The 18,991-nt window shown below is 40.4% G+C and overlaps 1 protein-coding gene across 1 annotated transcript in view; it reads right to left on the minus strand.

Moving 5' to 3' along the window:
* Positions 1 to 8,281, minus strand: part of LOC142213917 (tumor necrosis factor alpha-induced protein 2-like) — a 50,763-nt gene extending 42,482 nt beyond the window's left edge. Inside the window, exon 1 of the mRNA XM_075282531.1 lies at positions 8,209 to 8,281. The gene's annotated coding sequence lies outside the window, so the exon portion shown is untranslated. The remainder of the gene's footprint in view (positions 1 to 8,208) is intronic.
* Positions 8,282 to 18,991: the final 10,710 nt, after the last annotated feature.

The raw sequence follows: 18,991 nt of genomic DNA on the forward strand, positions 1-18,991 counted from the left end.
ACACTGCTACATCTGAGATCGGAGTGTGCACCGATCTTAGACTCCACCTCCTCCGGCACTCAGCTCTGCTACATCTCTGGTGTAGCAGAGCTCAGCGCACACTCAGCTCTGATACATCTCGGGTGTATCAGAGCTCAGCACATGGTCAGCTCTGCTACATCTCAGGTGTAGCAGTACTGTGCACTCAACACTGCTACATCTGAGATCAGACCACAATGGAGACTGCTGTGGACCGATCTTAGACTCCTCATCCTCCGGCAGAACCAGCGTTGATTGGCCGAATGCTGTACTCTGTATGGCATTCGGCCAATCAATGTTGGTCACTGCATTCCTATGGGAAAAAGTCAGCTCCTGCATATCGTAAGCTGACAGGGATCCCAACGAGATAGAGTCCCAAGGAGCTGTTTCAGTAACATTCCCACCTAAATAAAGGTAATCCCTAGTTAACCCTACCAGTACATCTATCCCTGTCTCACAGTCACATGTTCACAGTCTCATATGACCCGGGTATTAAATCCACTATTCATATAAATTGGAGGTCACCTGGTTTAGCCAACCAATTACTTTTTACAATTTTTTTTCGATGCCTCCATTGTCGTAGTTCCTGTCCCACCTCCCTTGCACAGTTATTGGTGCAAAAATAGCGCCAAGGAAGGTGGGAGGGGATACGAATTTTTAGTGCGTTTGCATCGCGGTATCAATCGAATATCAATTCGATCGAATGCCATTTGCTCATCTCTAATAGTTATGTTTTACTCTGAAATGCTTTGGAATTCATAGCCTAAGAATGAACCAGGAATGAGAAGAAGTGTCTGCTAAGTGACTAGCCCTTGGATTGATTGGTAAGTCTATTCCTATGTAAAAATAGGGAGATATCAGGGCAAGAAGCTACAGAACAGACTCATCTCAATGTTCCCAGCCTCATTTCCCCATCCCTTGGTTCTCCAGCTCTTCAGTCTTTCAAGGTAAAACATAGCCATCTGGATTGAGGGACCCTTTCAGAATTTCATGGTCCATGATGGCAGATTCCATTCAATGGGACAGTAATGGGATTCTGGATTTACTGCGGGCTTATTTCATGACCAGATTATTTGTAAAGAGAATAATTCTAATAATAACCCTACATTAGGAAATGAATAGTACTATATTATTTAAAGGGGCTTTCTCTTATCTCACATGAGGTAATGGGGGGGAGTTACTTAAACAGGACCTTTCATGCAGGACTGCTGGAAAAGCACATCTCATAGACATTTCAGCATCTGTAAGGTCCCTACATGTCCTCTAGCTAAGAAATTCCTGGTATGGGGTTTTCCAATGTTATTTTAAATTTCACAAGATACATAACCACTAAAAAGAAGAAGTTTTTTTCCATGGTTGGGTAAGTTCAGTGGTAAACAAAGCTCTGAGAATTATATTGCAAGTAAATATATCAGTGATGAAGAAACAATCTTACACAGGCCCTGTAGCTTGTCCTCAAAGGAAGTTCCTTTATAAATTGACCTCTGCTTAACTGGCTGTCTAGATTATGATTATGGCCTTTGGTTTGTGAACCAGGGTGATCAGGATGAACAAATTATTGTTCTTGCAATGACAAAATTTGAAACTGTACTCGAATGCATAGAATGCAAGAAAAGAGGGAAAAGGAACTGTGTGTTCAAGACTTCACATTTTGTTTTAAATGCATTGGGGCAATATTAAATGTTTGCAAAAGTAGACAATACCTTTAAGGAACTGCAAATCTAGCAACACCCTTTAATCCATTAAATTGGTCAGATTTTCAAGAGTTTAGGAAAGTTACTATAACTTACCAGGTCAGGCCTAGAACACAGGACATCAGTTAGTACATTGTATCTATCTTACTGCACTGATCTCGGCTATAAGACTCCATGCTGCACATGTGACAATGAAGCACAGTGAAGACAGGAGGCAGAACAATCACATGCCTCATAACAATCACATATAAAGTAAGCTGAATATCATGAGAAGGTCTATTGTTAGCATATGACTATATAACACTACACTGTAGCACTGCAGGAAACAGGTTCCCTCTCACTAACACATAGGGACTCACGTCACCCTTTGACGTGCGGACAAGGAGTGTTCAGTGATTATTACTATATAACCCTATTTATACATCCCAATTGTTTAATCCTATTGTGTCTCCTCACAGCAGTGCCTGAGAAAGTAGCATCATTTCCATTGACAGGGTTACTTAATATGGCTCTGGCAAAGGATAAACACAATTAAAATACTGTTAGTAGCCCAAAATAGTTGGACCACCTAGGATGGAATTGAAGTATGTATTTTGTAGGACAAAGAAGTGCAATGCTCATATCGGATCAAAGGTTTTATTAAAAAAATGAGGCTGCTAGTTTGTTACTGACTCAGGACTGACATTGCAGCTCTGCTTTTTAGGCTGGCTGCTGTGTATAAGCATAAGCTCAGCAGGAAGATCTTATCTAACTATTCCTGTGTGTGCATTTATACAGGATTCATAACAGGAAAGTGTTTCAAAAAGTCATCAGAACAGAGATTTATTAGAGATGACTACATGAGTATAAACTCACCATTATAGCTAATGTTTTGCTAGAATCTCACAAAAGTGTCTCTGTTCTGGAAAAGACGAGTTATTTGAGGACCAGTGATGATCAGTCTGCTTCCTCTCACTAGGCTCACACTGATACAGTGTAACAGGATTAATCACTCAATGTTCCTGTTTTTGCTGGATGAATATGGAGGTCACAGGGTGACAACAGACTGTAGTAATATAATAACACAGATAAACAGTATACAAATATAGAGACAAAGCAGGCTCTACCCACCCTCCATAATAAGTGACCTGAGGAGGAACAACCAACCACCAAGTTACATCACAATGTATTATTTATGATGCTTTTGAGTCATTATCTATGGCTATCATGCTTAAAAGATGGTGTATAAGGTTATAAACCACTAGATAAAGTTCATACAGATTTTCGTACAAAGAGGTTTATGAGCCTAAAAACATGGAAGCTTTCATCCACTACCAGCACTGTGGCTTATAGACAAGGATGATGTTATTTCTAGAACAAGCCATTCTCCTCAAGTGCTTCGTAACGGGAATCATACAGCGGATTGTTAATCATTAATAAAAATGTACATCTTGGTCAGTGGTCATAACTCTTAAAGAGACGGGGGAAGGTTCTGGAATTTCCCTCACAGCTATTGCATCCCCTCCTATACCTTTCATCTAATCCATTAGTATATGTGTATGGACACAGTCAGGAATTTCCTACATTTCTGCTCCCCTCTTCTTTTCACCTTTTTTCTTTGTTAGGTTTTCCCAATGAGTCACGCGGGTTTGCAGCAGTCGATTCAACCTCTCAGGATTAGCAGCGGACTTAGTTTTGCCACACAAAGTAAAGCATAAGGAAATACAGATGCCTGTATGCTTAGAACGTAACTCCACAATTCCCGGCTCTTATCCATGCATGTGCTTTTATAGTCTTATGTTATGCTGAGGATTATTATTTTACGCTTCCCCTAAAGGCATTTGCTGTTTATTCAGTGCAGACATGTAACGAACTGTATGGGAGGAAAGCTAGTGTATCATGTATTTAGTATATTTCTATTGCTTATAGTTCCAAGATTTTCTACATTGCTCTACTTGGCATCTGTCACATCAGTGCTAGAGGGACTTACCCTTTACTCATACACACTAGGATCAGTTTTCCTATCAGTATGTTTTTGCAGTGTAGGAGGAAACCCGAGCAACTAGAATAAACCCAGAAGAAGAAGTGGAGAACATACACACTCCAAGCAGATGTTGACCTTGTTCAAACCCAGGAATCACAAACCCCAGGGCCCAAATAACACCCATAGAATACCCATATCAGTAATGACCACAGTAGCCCCCAAAAAGTGTCAGCCACAGTTTTCACATACTGTACTATGCAAACTATCCTCTAATGGTACTGACGACAGTGCCTCCATAATAAGAACCACAGAGGACCTATTACAGTATCAGCATTAGTGTCCATTTACCAGTGCAAGCCACGTGACTCCATAAAAGTGTAAGAAACAGTGGTCCTATAAGGGTATGTTCACATGGCGGAAAAGGTGGCGGAAACCTTTTCCACCTTGTGAACTTTCTGTGCGGCTAACCGCCATAGGATGCCGATGCAGCATCAGCATTCCGTCGCGGCATCTCACTCCTGTTTAGGCCCAAATTAATGGGTTTAAACAGGAGCATGTCTCGAGCCACGGACCCCATGGCTGACTCATCCGCGGAATCTGTGGCAAGATAGGTCATGTTACTTCTTTTTTCTACAACTAGTTAGCGGGAAAAAAAAAGTGAGCAGCTCCCATTGAAGTCAGTGGGAGCCATTTTTGGAGACAGATTTTGAGCCAGATTCTGCGTCAAAATCTGCCTGCAAAAAACTCTGTGCGAACATACCCTAACAGTGACTGCCCTAGCCTGCAAATAATAGTGAAATTCACAGTGTTTATCCCATAAAGAGGCATAAGTCACACATAACTGATAATATAATGTAATCTACATTGTTTATTAACCTACATGCCTCCATAATGAGACCTATATTAGCCACAATCAGGCCACAGCTACAGGGGGTGCAAAGGTAACAATCGATACTGGAAATACCACCGTAGCAGCTGTAGCGGGTGATATGGGGCCCGCAACAATAGGGGACCTGGGCCTGCTGCTCATATTTCTCAGTTTCAATGTTCCTAGTTTCACAAGCAGTTGCTGCTTCGTGAAACTATGGGCCCACTTCATCCATTATCCTCTGGCCCTGCGATCACTTCACTATGCACGCCCCGCACAGGCTCCCTGTACTGACCTTCTATTCTCCTTATGCAATTTGGCATCCTTAAACTAGGAAGTGGAGTCTGACTGTGAGGTCACATGGGAGTAAGGGGGGAATGGGGGACAACAGTGCTATTGAAACTGTAAGTGGTGGACCTTTAATGGAAATCAGCCTGGTATTAGGCTGACTGCCTCCTCAGACTAGTGCCAGTCTGTGGAAGTGAAGCGTGTTGCTCTTACTTATCTGAGATAAGTAAGATAAGTAAGAACACTCTTCACTGGCACAGACTGTGGCACGGCTCCCCCCCAGCAGTCAACTTAAAGGGGTTGTAAATGTGAATAAGGGGATAAGTGTTCAAAATGGGGCAACCCTTTAATATAATTTTTAAGTCCACAGTTATCACCCATTGCCCCTCTAAAATCCCCTTCTTTATCTCTATTCTAACTATGGGGAGTATCCAGTCAGAAGTCTGCTATATGGCCTAGGATTTTTGAGTTATGATACTGGCCAATATGGTTTCATAGCAATACAAACATTACACCATAACACAGTGCTGTGATGAGAAATAGCCACTTGAAACAGTTTCTAAAACAATGACACGAACCCTCCATCAATCTCAGAGCCAAAAAAATTAAGTGTCCAAATAAAGAATTTGCTCTATAATAGATAAATACAGTGTAGAATCATACCGGATCTACAGTCTTTTCAAATTTTGTTTGTCTGCCTATTCTAATGAAACACTGTGGCAACCCACGACTACCATGTAGCATGACATCAGTGAGTACTAGAGATGAGCGAACAGTAAAATATTCGTAAAATATTCGTTTCGAGTAGCCCCTCAATATTCGACTACTCAAATCGAATATCGAACCCTATTATAGTCTATGAGGGGAAAATGCTCGTTTCAGAGGTAGGCAACGTTCGATCAAATTATACTTACCAAGTCCACGAGTGAGCGTCGGGCTGGATCCTCCGAGCAGTTTTCTCCTTGCAGCGTCCCCGCGGCGTCTTCCGGCTCTCCGAACTACAAGCGGATATGCGCAGTCGGCTCTGCCCAGGCCCGATGCCTGGCAGAGTGAATGAAGAGCCGGAAGACGCCGCGGGGAAGCTGCACGGAGAAGACTTCTAAAGGTAGGAGAAGAACCATCGTTGATTGGCCGACTGTATAGAATTCGGCCAATCAATGCTCGTTCTGCATAGAACTTTTACATTCGAACAGCGAGTGGTACTCGATCTAGTACAAGTATTTTGAATACTGTAGTATTCGATCGAATACCTACTCGATCGAGTACTACTCGCTCATCTCTAGTGAGTACCAATTAGTTGCCAAATTCACATGACATGACATCATATAGCTGCCATGCCATTACATATGGATTAATTTATTACTGATAGGGCCAGTACAGGTGGATACCAGCACTACTAAACTAGCACAGAATGTAAGTATACTGTATGACATTTGGTTTATCTTCTGTTGCTGGAGGAGCTAATTCAATGGAGTTCCAGTAACCAACTGAAAAATAAATTGCGTTAACTTTATTATATTAATAGGTATTCAAACTACTATACACATTGCTTTACTGATCAGCCCCTTCACCAGGATGAAAACCGCACAGTATGAAAAAAATCATGTAAAAGAGAAAACAGTGTGTAGTATGGGTGGACTGTAGTGTCGCCAAATACAACCTAATGTATCCTGTGGAAAGTGTATACTGTGGAATATAAAGGATAGAAGAGCAAAAGTGTGCAAACTTGAATAAAAGAGATGTAAAACTAAATGCATTTAATATTAATAAATTAAAAAAAAAAAAAAAAACTTTTTTGGCATCTTTTGTGTATTATGATCTTTACCAGTATTGATTGGAATCTATTAGCAGGGGAAGGAGTATTAAAACTAATACGGTGGCCTACTAGGAATAAAAGCAGTATTCAAATTAATATTCAGATTAATATGGTGGCCTACTAGGAATAAAAGCAGTATTCAGATTAACACGGTGACCTACTAGGAATAAAAGGACTTTTCAGATTGATATGGTGGCCTATTAGGAATTAAAAGGACTTTTCAGATTGATACGGTGGCCTACTAGGAACAAATTTAAGAATAGAATAGAGCAACCCCAAGTTAGCACTATTTGCTGTTCTACTGTGGCTGGATAAAAGTTAGTGGAAGATGAGCGAGTGTAAACTCTGTGGAAAGTAAACATGACCAACTTTCTTATCTCTTATGAGACTGTTTATGTTGTACACGGGAGGAATTTACATGTATTTATGTTGGAATGAAATATTGTGTTAAATATAATAAATGAAAACCACAAAAGAGGAATTTCGTTTACCATACAAATCTGACTCACATTCCAGTCTAACCATGTGATTTATCTTATAGACCGTGTGTGTAGAACTACTCAACCCTTATATTATAGACAAAATGGCAGACACATGCTGATGGAATGTAAATATGGATTTATATAATAAATTTACAATGGATCTAGTCACTGGCGGAGAATTACTATTCAAAATGCAATTTGCACCCATTACTAAGTGTAAAAGCTTTGCCTCACATTTATTACTTTTTTGTAGCCTGTTTTCAGACACCACTGAGCCAATGAATGGTGAAAATGGAACAGAGAGTCCAATTCATGAAAAATGAAGCATGTCCTATTTTTTTCACAGACATGACAGTGTGAATAAACTCTTACCTTTAGCATATCCCAATATGTAGTCAAGCAAATCTTCTTGATTGTCAGTTTCTGTATTAAAATGCTACATTTGATCTAATGTGTTTTTTTGTATATAGTATGTGCTTTTCTGCATTATATATAAAATGTTATATTTATATATTGACTTAGTTTTATTACATTCATTTTATGTTTGTATTTGTTTAATCCCATCAATCTTTTAGCTCCTATTTATGGACATTAGTTGAGCCCATATGGTGTTTTTTAATCCCGAAGAAGGAAATAGTGAATCACGATTAATGTAACACTAACAAAACTTATATGTACAGTACATATGGAGAGATTGGAGCGCCATTGAAGCAGTACTTCCAGATAGTATATTCTTTTGGTAGTGTACTTCTAGCAGTTACAGTAGGTGTCCAGAGTGTAGATGGCAACAGTTTATATTCCTTTAGCTGAAACACGGCTGTGCTCTTAGTAGGTGAGCAAGACTTACACCAAGCTATAGTATCATTCTGCTTAACTTCATATTGTCCTATAATGAACTTTTTCATCTTTCTCTCCTTTCTTTACATCAATAAGAAAACTAGAAAACATCAGCTTACGTAAAAATGCCTTCTGGAGTTTCTTTAGAAGCATTTTGCAACAATAATGAACAGAATATCTCATCTTGAGATCTGAGGAATATATCCACGAGGCTAGCAAATTGCTAAAATTCTATTTCTTACCTCATTTTGAATGGGATCAACATCATATCCAGCAGGAAAATCATTCACAATCTGAGAAATCCACAAAACCCAGGTACAACGTAAACACATATGATATAGTCCAATCTGCAAGAAAGTGTACTGACTGCGCTTGCAGACCCTCCCTGACAGCACTATTTTGGCTTCCCTCAAGGTCAAGAGCTCTGGTTACAAGTCTATCATATGTCTAGTCAAGTTATTGGAAACCAAGTTGTCTAAAGGAAAGGAGTACATTGAGATGGGGGAGCTATAGCAAAATAAAAATGTTTAACTATCTGTCAAAGATGTAAAATTTCTTTTATCTGCCATTCAAACATCTGACAATTTTAATAGTCTGGGATGCAAGGTCTGCAAGGAGTATGATGTCCAGTGTCACAAAAGGACATCTTGGGCCTATGACAAGAAATTATTGTGGGGGGGTCCATCCTCTCACTAGTGCATTCCAATAAGGGTTCTGTTCCATTTCAAGCTGAAGGCTCTATTACTGTGCAGTCTGCTGGGCTGATCCTCCCCCTCCTTCCTCCTACCGTTGCTCTAAGATGCTACCCAACAAAGGAGTGGGGAGGACACTTTGAAGGATCTCAGGATCCTTCAGGGCGATGTAGATGAATTTGGATTCATTTTAAAGATGAGAAGCCAAGATCATCATGATAGTCCTTACAGATTTTGAGCAATTTGCTCTTAAAAACGCTGTCAGGAATTGAGATTTGAGTTGGGATCTCAGGGCCAGATATTGTTTTCATCAGCCAAGTGCTCAGATTCTGTAAGGACTATCATGATGGTCTTGGTAACATTTTAAAGATGAGAATCTACATAGCCCTAACCAATCGTAAGAAATTGGCATTAGTAGCAAGGCCATATTGCATGTCCTTGGTAACTAAAGTACCACTCAGGAAAGGGTTAAAGTCCCCCTGAAGTGTCCCCACAGTTTAATGCCCCCCTCCTATCACACAAATATAATAATAAAAAAAAAACACTGATACTCACCTCTCCTCGCTCCTCTGCTGTCTCGGTCCTGAGTCTTCAGGGAGCTGTAGGGACCAAGACAGCAAAGGGGCTGGGGTATGCTGTCCCAATAGATTGCAGCTATCATAGGGCAAGTGCATTGGTGGCTCTATGGTTGAAGCGACACTGATTGTGTCATCATGTGCTGGGAGAACATAATAGCAACAGTGCGCCCATGTAAGTGCTGAGGCCCAATCACAGGCCTCAGCCCTGACCTCTATGTCACTTGAAGTCACAAGAGGCCTGAAAAAATGCCAGAACATTGCTGGATGCCTAGGAGAGCTAAGTAAAAGAGTTTATTATTTTTACTCACCTACCCTGGGGCCCCGACTGTGGCCTGTGCAGTGCTGTGCTACCGATACGGTGGCTGATCTTTATCTGCTGTTATATTGGGACTGTTCCGCAGAGCTGAACAGCCTATTTTCCATTGATGGCACAAGACCCTCTGGCATGATTTTGTGTGTGGGCTGATTGGGTGCATATATTATTATTATTATTATTATTATTATTATCCACTTTGTACCTCTACACAAAAATACCCACCTAACCCATTTTGTTATTTTTAGGGTATATTATTAATGGTCGGTACATTACTCAGTAGGGTGCAGGATTGTGCTGATTAAAAAAAGGTAAGAACGTTGAAAGCTAAGCTAGGAGCCAAAGGTGTCTATTTCACAAACTCTGCAGACATGAATCATGGCTGTAAAAAGTCATTATGACGGTTTGACTGAAAGAGACAAGAAAAGTGAGAGACAAGAGACATGAAGTGTAAGTCACTGGATTTAATTGTAGACTTTGTGTAGAACTGTTATCAACCACTATATGATCACGTTATGTGGTAATATTGGTTTTAGAGTGGTGAATTTTCTTCAGTCACTATGTGGTGGTATTACTTGGTAAAAGTATGGTGGCATTCTTCTGTTGCTTTGTGGGAGTAATCTGTGGCCTTGATGTGGTAAGGTTGTTTGGGTATTTTATTACATGGTACCTGTATGATTGTGTTATCTATAGGCTGTGTACACTACATAAAACACTGCTGGGTAAATGATGCAGATAGATGATTTCTCCAGGCCTAAGTCTAGCTTACCATACATGTCCTAGCACTGGGAGAAAACAATTGCTATCTACCACTGTGATAAACCAGTGATATTTCTGGGCAGGGTGGCACAAAACAGCAGGGAATGGTAGTTACTGATGTTACTGAATCCTAGTCTCCTATCTCCCAAATCAATGGTCGGCCATTCGTAGCTTATCCTGCTTGTATAGCTATGAGAATAGGGCAAGGAGTAGTTTGCTCAATACTCTGTAATTGCCCAAAGCTTTGCTATGAATTTTTCAGAAATCTCTTTCACAAGTGTGAAAGCACATTTCATGAAAAGCCACATCCCTAGTCATGCCCCTCAATACATCCCCTTTTACCCTGGCTGGTGATTGTTGTTGAAAAGGCTACAACCCTAAACTCTAACCCAGGGTGCCATGGAAACCCACCATGGGAGTCACCATATTCCAGTGGCAAGTGGCTTGCTCCACCATTTATGCGGCAATGAGTGCTGTCTGCGGCTTAGTGTAGGCCTCCTACATTGAGTCTGAGCATAATGTAACTGGAAAAGTTCTGTGGGAATGGGACTTTGAAAACATTACTGTATTTGTATGGGAAAATCAGCATTTTTCTCTCTGGCTTCCTCAGGGGTCTGGCACCATAATGGGTGCTGCCATATCAACTCTTCTGCAGCACCCGGTGGCAGTAGAAGTGAAAGTAAAAGGGGATGGGGCAGTATACAGTGATGTGGGTGCTCACTGCCTGGGATGATGAACATACCCTCATCACAATGAATCTGACTTGTATATAATAATCCTGGGGAATGAACCCTCAAGCAGTGGGGTTTCAGCACCTCCCAACCTTCGAGTACACTGCATCACAAGTAAGCTGGAGTGCTGAAAAAGTTTCAATTTTGTAGTCCAAAACACTTATCTGCACAAAAAATTGCATCTTTTTTATGCCTTATATCTCAGAAAATTGGTGTACAATGCATAATACATTTGCCCCATTGAGTGAGCAAGTATTTGTGCAATACGTGTCAAATGTGTGAGTGGCTTGTATGTGGCTTGTGGCTTTCATGCGAGTGCTGAGTATCTTTATTATTGAGTACCTTTATTATTGTTGAAGAGAGGGCTCTTTGCGCTCATTATCCACCTCTGATGTTATATACAGTTAATAATCCCTCCCATCATACTGATTTATGACCATATAAGTCCTTGTACTTGTGGGGGGGGGGCACTATTAAGACATTATTACAGTATTAGTGCCCCCTCCCACCCAGGTAATAGCCTGTACACCTACGTAATAGTGTTACATATCAGGAGGGACTATTTCCGTTGTGGGAGAGGACCATTACTATTACAGTATCTTAATAGCGTCCCCACAAATAAGTAATAAAATCACTTATTTGAGGAGGGGGTCTATTATCCATGGAGGAGCGCTATTATGACACTGTAATAAAGCCCCTTTGGGACGCATGGACATCTGACTGATTTATGAAGGGACCACAGTTTCTTCTTAAATCTCTTGGTCTCTGTGCCACTCGGGGCCGTTATTAAGGCTAGCATACGATACACCAATCTTAATAAATCTGCCCCCTGTGTCATTCACCGGGCATAGCCAACCAAAAGTGGGCAAAGTATAGCAAATACAGTATGGATACAGTTGGAAAGAACAGGCCACATAGCAAGTTTTTGACTAGGCCCCCGCAGTATAATGCCCCTATGTAATGGCTCCCAACATGGTATAAGGCCCTCTTTACTGGCCCGCACACATGATATATATGCCTCCTTTATTGGCCCAAAGCAGTATGCTGTCCCTGTACAAGGCATACACCACGCTGATGAAGTTGGCTCATTTTCAAAGCCTAGACAACCTTTTCATGGTAAAACTGATGGTAAATACCGAAGACAACTGATGGTTTTGGAGTAGAAATTTGTGAAGAAGCCTGATAACAAGTGATGCATTCCCATCAGTTTTGGCATCATTTGTAAAGACTTAAGCGACAAAAAACAGATACTGATGCAGCTGACATTCGCAAACATACCCTAATTAAGCCAGTGCTATGGTCTATTTTTAGTCATCCAGAATAGTATGTTGAGAGCTACACTCCGCGCCTGATTTCCAGTAAAGGCATTCTCTTACTTTCCATTTCTCCATAATGGAATTATGCAGGGAGGCCTGCAATGCAGTTATCTTAGAATGTAAGTGCAGCAGCCAGTGATTGACTGTAAATTTCCTATAATATGGCTGTCTCTGAGAAATATAGAATAATAATTAAAAAAAATATATATCCATCCAATTAATATAAGAAACACATACTGATGTGGGAAGAGTCTATAATAGTTCAATCTCTCTGTTTTGGCAGAGGGCCCATGTTGAACACGCGTTCCAGAGAAAAAATCTGCTGCGGAAAAGCTGCGTTTTCAAAATCATGCGCTTTTGAACATCACAGCATGTCAATTACACCTATGGAAGTGCTGGTGTTTTCCGTATAGTTATAATAGGGGCAGAAAATCTGCAGACTTTCTTTGAAAAATACTGTGGAAAAAAATGTGATGCGTTTCCACCACAATGCATTTCTGCCACGGTCTGCTCTGCACAGTTGTACCCGTTGATCTGCCGCACCAGACAACTTAAACTTTCCTTCATTGTATGCCTATTGAAGTAATGCCATTGTATATACTGTATCACTAATATATATCATGATATATTGAGATATTATTACGTTAATACTGCTGGTTTATTGACTTCCTCCACTTCTTAATACTGTATGCGGCACATGATATCTAGAGAGAGTTGTCCATGTATTTCCTTATTTCTAACCCAGCACATAATGCAAAAAAGGTGGTTCTTGACTCACGTGATGTGTTGAAGGGATCTACTGATACATGGGGTGTGTTCTAATTCCCAATCTGCAAACACAATCATCATAGCCTTGATCAGTGTATATGTGATTTGGACACCTTATCTGCCTGCCATGTCCAAAAATTGTAATTGGCCAGCACATGTTGTGTCCATGTCACAAGAAAGGAGGCATAATGATGTCCAAAATGGGATATGGTGAGGGGCCACACGGTGGCTCAGTGGTTAGCACTGCAGCCCTGCAGCGGTGGAGTCCTGGTGCTCAAATCCCGCCAAGAGCAAAAAACCATCTGCGAGGAGTTTGTATGTTCTCCCTGTGTTTGCATGGATTTCCATCGCATATTCCAAAGATATACTGATAGGGAAAAAATGTACATTGTGGGGCTCGCAATCTACATTAAAAAAAAAGGGATATGGTGATGCCCAAGAGTGTGGGCAGACACAAAGGGGCATGACTGTGCCTGAAAATTTTCAGGTTCCATACCTCATTCTTAGGTACTTCTTCATTAATGTTGACAAGTATGCATAAAAGGATACCAACAAATAGTACATGGGTTGTCCATGAGCTTTCTTCCAACAACAGAGTCACACCTGTATACAGGTGTGGTATTATATGTCAACAAAAGTAAATGAGACTCCAATACCACACACACAACTATGCACAGTACAGACAGGGGTGGCACTGTTTATGTTTTTGTAAGAAGGTGTTTTTTCAAATCCTGGGCAACCTCCTTAAAGTTACCCCTCTGCATTTTGATATATGGCAATAAAAGTGATATTTTTATCCATCCGCTACTAAGATATTGCTTTTTTATCTCGTCCTCTCTACCCAGTACACTTTTCAATGAGACATCCTGGGATACATGCTTACAAATACCAGTCCAGCTACAACAAGAAAAAACATGTGGATGTTGTCAGAAGCCAGTGAGATGTAGTCTATACTACATAATATCCAGAGGCAGCCTGCGGCTGATCCTCTATGTTCGGTATGTGAGGAAGCCACTTCACTTCCAGAATATCAGCTGACTAAAGATACATGGCAGGAGGAGCGTGCACGAGCTACGGAGCCAAGTGACATCCAGCTTCCCAGAACTGGAAAATATTACTTGTAATATCAGATCTGTAAATGTCTGTGTAAGGCACATCCCTGATCTCTCACTTCCTTACTTTTAGGCCTGAACAAGTAACATGATGATAAAATGAACTTTACAATTTTTACCCTGCATGGAACTCCACTCATTATATTTCATACAGGTTTTCATTGTACATGACAGGATATACATCAGTATAACATGAGGTAGATCATTTTTAGAAACCACCCAGTTTATATACTGTAGACATGTAGGACGGCTGAGATGACATCTAGGTGCAGAGTCAGGTTTACCAGTATCCTTCTGCAATGGGCTCCATCTTCTCAATCACACTGCAGGGGCCACAATAACCAGTCATTTTGCAGTTTCTTGCTCCTGCTTGAAGTCTGCTGCCATGTGATTATATAGTCACATTTGAGAGGGCTAAGAGGGCCCTGGCCATAGATCAAGGACAAAAACAATCAGAGACAAGAACTAGGCAGCAAGCCACTACTGCAAACATTTCTGAGATTTGCAAACAAGCGTCTAATAGTATTAGTTTTACTGGTGGGTCCTAGACAATCCAGTCCAACACTACATGTACAATAAAGATTTACATTTCCTTATGCTGGTGACTAGAGCTTTATGTATACATATTCATATTTAAAGAGGCTGTGTCGTTATGGACACTTATCCCTTATCTAGAGGAGGGGTTTCGCTTACGTGATCGGCACTCCCCTCACTTCTATTTGTCTGAGGGCAATGTCGGAGATTACAATCCCAGCAGGATGGAATGCCGGTCACACAAACTCACTGGTACTCTACTGACATGGAGGTTGGGGGGTGGGGGCTTTTGGTCCCCTGTCCGCCTATGTCCTGTATGCAGGACTTTATTTTCCATTACAAAAGTAAACAAAAATGATGGAAGGTAGCTTCTGTCATGTTGTTATATATCACTTCAGTCTGTGACTGTTCTCAGTCTCATGTCCGTTGATGTCACCCAATGATGGAAGACAGCAACAGACATTAGTAACGGTATTGTGAACTCCCCCTAATAGCATTTAGTGGTTTAGCTTTACAACATAGTCATGACCATAGGCAGAAATAGCCTGGAGCTGACTCAATGGTAGAGTTTTCTGGTTATGCTCTGTGCAGGGAGAAGGAGTAGATAAACTGTGATATCATCTATTGTCAGTAATGGATGCAATGATGGTACATTATGGTTTGTTTTTTTTTGTAGTGGTGTGATCTCATATTGTGATCCTGTCTCTCTTGTTTGATGACTGTTGCAATGAAAATCTCTACAGAACTGGGTAGTGTCAGTCTATTATTAGGCTTTGTGATCAGAGTGAAAATTGCAGGATATAGTAATTTTTTTAATATAGAGAGTGACATGGAAAATTGAAAATAAAATCATCAAAACTTCTTTAAAAATGTTTCACATAAAAATGAGGTATACATTTTTTTCACTTATACATTACTTTTAAGATCAGTACTTTTACATGGCCATTCCAAAACTTTAACTGTATTCTTCTTCAACCATTGTTTAGTAGAGTGAATTGTATGATGAGAGTCTCTGTCTTCCTTCATAATTCACGTTATTTTGAGATTAAGTTAATGGACAGATGTCCTAACATTTTTCTTCAGATTTTGCTGTTATAATTCAGAATCCATTGGGGTCTATGGTCCCATGGGGTCTATGGGACCCCAACATTGGCAAACAAAAGGAACAGATATACCAGTTATGCCAGAGGTATAGGAATAGGTATCAATAAATAGCTCTACTTCTGCGACAAAATATAATAACAGGAATAATCCTTTTATTGGTCACTGGGAACTATGTGCACCATATCTCAGTTACCACACAGTAGAAAGAGTGTTTACCACCGCCCCACCAAGGACTAGCCACAAAACATATCAGTGTATCATCAGTGACTTGGCAACATAACTGGTCAATAGAAATGTCACAGGACATAATAAAACTTCATCTCAGCCCACAGATACCACTCATGTCTGCCTGTTAAAAGAGGATAGAGCATTGTCTAGTGACAGTCATACGATAAGTAGGTGTATGGTGGTCACTTAAACATGGAGAACCCAACAACAAACAAACTAGGAAATCTCAATTAGTGGAAGTAGTTGTGACATAAGTCAAGGGTGACATTACTCAGTTCTCCGAATCAATATAGAGAAGTCACAGAATATTTTAGCGCAAGTATAAGTTTATTTTCAGAATTGCAAGAGCCCTATCTATGACAGTGCCATATCAAAACAAAGCACAGGATATGATCTCTGATGGAGAACACCACTACTCAATATGTTCCTGATCTTCATACTGAGGCAATTGTAAGCTCACGCTGAATTCACATTCCACAATATAAAAGATCACAGGGCCCATAGACAGATGACTGAGGCTCAGGTTGGGCCCCACGTGGACTAAATGACATGGCAAAAACCACAGGGTTTTACAGTCACTGCAAAGTGAATTCTAGAGAATCCCATCCACACATTGCAATAAAACACGCACAGCAGAAATGCTGCGATTTCCAAAGCCACCACAGTTTTGGAAAACGCAGCATGTCAATTATACCTACAGAAACAATGGCGGTTTCCCTATAGGTATAATTGAAGCAGAAAGAAAAGGCTATTCAGGTGCTGCTAATCGTTTTAGAAAAGACACCCCCCCCCCCCCCGGGTTTTATGATTCCACAGTTCTCCACAAGAAAATGGCGCTTACTGCGTATGTCCGAGATTTCAATTTGCTACCGCCGAGAATACAGACCCTGGAGGCGGTTACTTGCAGGGAGGAGGACTTTCAGAGCACAAGCAACAGAGGTGGGCGTGAGGAAGGTATGACGCTGGTGGGATGCCCGGAACGCCCAGGGTGCACGGAGGGACTCATTAACACATCCGTTTTACCGGTAAATCATAAAAACTTGGGGATCTTTTCTAAAACGATTAGCAGCACCTGAATAGCCCTTTTAAAGGCTATTCAGGTATATGTTTATCTCAAATGCCAAAAATCTAATGATAGAGCCCCTTTAAGAGTTTGGACTCCGCCATCCACAGTGATACATTGTGTACAAATGGAGGAAATTCAAGAAGACTATTAACCTACCTAGCAGAGTCAAAAAAATTTCACTAAAACCAAGACTTATAATACTCGGCAAGGTCATAAAGGTATTCCAAGGTGACCTCTAAACAACTAAATGCCTTTCCCCATTAGCTAGTATTACTGTTCATGAGTCCACCATGAGGAGGACACAGAATGACAATAATGTGCATATGGCGGGATTATAAGGAGAAAGCTGCTGCTCTCCGAAAAGAGCACTGCTGCCTGGCTAGAGTTTGCTAAATATCATCTATATAAAGATCATCTATATAAATCAGAAGGCTGATGGAACAATGTATAGTGGACAGATAAGACAAAAATAGAGCTTTTTGGTTTTAAAAGAGAATTATTATTTATGGAGAAAGGAAACCCATACATTCCAGCATAAAACCCTCATACCATTAGTAAAACATGGCGGTGGTGGTATTGTCTCTCTGCACACTGTTTTCATGTACCCGCTCCATGCTGTTGTAGTGGTACATACTCTATGGAGTTACAGTGATATATGATGTACATATTTTGTGAGTCTCGGGTGAGGTACTGGCACAGTGCTCTATAATCTTTCTTGAGCCAGTGCCCAGCAATCCCTTTATAGCCAGACCACAGCATTCTTTATAACCTGGAGGTTACAGAATTCACAACCACCCTCGTCTTGTGTCAGGGAGCAAAGATACAATGAACTAGCCATAAACTAGTCACAGAGATTTGGTGCAGTACATAGCATGGATGGTCAGTCCGATGACAGGTTTTATGTTGTTTGTGATGGGACCAGCTCTTCAAGAATTCCTAAAATTTTCAACTGAAATAAACATTAACATTTTTACATAATTATATCCATAGGAACACGTTAGGCACTTGGATTTCACAATGAATTTTGAAGTAATAATATTAATTTTTACATCTAATCATTTCACAAACAAATGTCTTATTATTTTTGCTTAAATATAGCTCTAGGGCAGATTATTATACTTTTATATACATTGCACATCTCATGGTAACACATATCACACATTTTACCAGTACCACTTCAGTCCTATCTGTGAGATCATCATTGTAGTAGCCGCAGATACTTCCTATTTTCACCTTTAACCTACAGTCCGACAGTGAGCTGCAGCAAAACAAGTGCTGTGGGAAAAAACGTGGCGGAAACGCGTGGTAGTTTTTCCCAGAGCGTTTTTCCTAGAAAGTCTGCAGAGTTTTCCTCTGTGGACTTTCTGCTTCAATTATATCTACAGGGAAACTGCTAATGTTTCCATAGGTATAATTGACATGCTGTGATTTTCAAAATTATGACGGTTCTTGAAATCGCAGCATATTTTTCTGAAATGTGTCATCTACTTTGCACTATACAAACATACAAAATCACATTTGCTGAAGCTGGACAACCCCTTTAAACTACTGAACAGTAACTATGCTTAATTCTGCACTCTTACAGGAAATGGAGGGACAAGTTGGACACACAGGGATTTGGGGAGGTAGAGTGACAATTCATATGGGAAATATAATATTAAGTAGATGAGTAGCTAATACAGTATTTTCTAAGAAATGATGTAGCATAATATCACAGTCTTGTCTTTCACAGTAGATTTCAGGTACCAAATTGGAGCTCTATTATTAAAATCTAATAAAAGTCCATTCTAAATTGTAGACTTTCCTTGAAGTCACCTTTTGCCA

Source organism: Leptodactylus fuscus, chromosome 7 (genome assembly GCF_031893055.1).
Source record: "Leptodactylus fuscus isolate aLepFus1 chromosome 7, aLepFus1.hap2, whole genome shotgun sequence".
Classification (NCBI taxonomy): Eukaryota; Metazoa; Chordata; class Amphibia; order Anura; family Leptodactylidae; genus Leptodactylus; species Leptodactylus fuscus.